This window comes from Fragaria vesca, linkage group LG6, assembly GCF_000184155.1.
Source record: "Fragaria vesca subsp. vesca linkage group LG6, FraVesHawaii_1.0, whole genome shotgun sequence".
Taxonomy (NCBI): Eukaryota; Viridiplantae; Streptophyta; class Magnoliopsida; order Rosales; family Rosaceae; genus Fragaria; species Fragaria vesca.
In genome coordinates this window covers 15,063,182-15,064,289 of record NC_020496.1, presented here as the reverse complement: position 1 = coordinate 15,064,289, position 1,108 = coordinate 15,063,182, and positions in this window count along the sequence as shown.

Sequence of the window (1,108 nt, the reverse complement as noted above, 5' to 3'; positions counted from 1 at the left end):
AGAGAGAGAGAGATATGTTTACTTGGAGCAATTCATGCTATCAGAAATGGGAAAACTAAGACGGAGCATGCATAATCCAGGAAGCTCCAAAATTCGGGAGGCATTGAAACGAATTTTGGTCCAATGAGAGGAGTTCTTAATGCATTCACATATCCTACGCGGACCAGTCTGCTCTTGATGTGCTAAATGATTCAAATCTACTAGGGAATCACAGCAACCCTCCATCGGTTCAGAAGATAACCCCCCAACATAACTCAGACAGGTGCTAAAATCCGCAAATACAGTCGAACAGTAATCGTTCGTCTGAGCTTTTACTAATGCAGAACAAAGCAGCAACACAGGAACAACTGTTACACATGCTAAACCAAAAGGACGAACAACCATGATATGCATGGAATGATATGAAGCTAGCTAGCTAGCTACCTGGTATTCATGTATGTATATGGGGAGGGGGGAGTCAAGAAGCATGCGATAATTACTGTCACGAAACTTTCACTTGAGAGAAATTTCAGCACTGAAAACTCGTAATTAGTTTTCAGAACTACATATAATGATAATGATCATGCTTCATGAATGACTTTTTTTTTCTTTTTCTTTTTTGTGAGAAAATGCTTCATGAAGGATATGAAGGATCAACAGTTAAGTGAAATTAGTAATATATATATTCGTCATGCAAGACATCAATCTCACCTTACATACAGTGGCAGAGCTAAAACTTGAAGTTTATCGGGGCACAATTTAAGATAGGGTAGTGTTAGAGGGCCTTAATAAGGCCTAAGATTTATGTCACATAGACACGTACATCATCAATTTAATAAATCATGATATTTCATTCTTAGTTAAAAATACAATATTAACCCTAACAATGAATGGATGCTACATACTAATACGGTATATATATATATATATATATAGAAAGGATAGAGAGCGGACGTCCACACTTTGGCTTAAAGTGCGGACTTCGTCCGTTCTCTGTCGTCTCACGCCGGCGACGGCTTCTCTCCTTCCCGGACGACAGCACAGGCTTCCAGGACGGTTTCTCTCCTTCCAGGACTGGCCGGCGACAAGTTTTCCAGCCGGATTGAAGCTCTGGACGGAAAACACCATG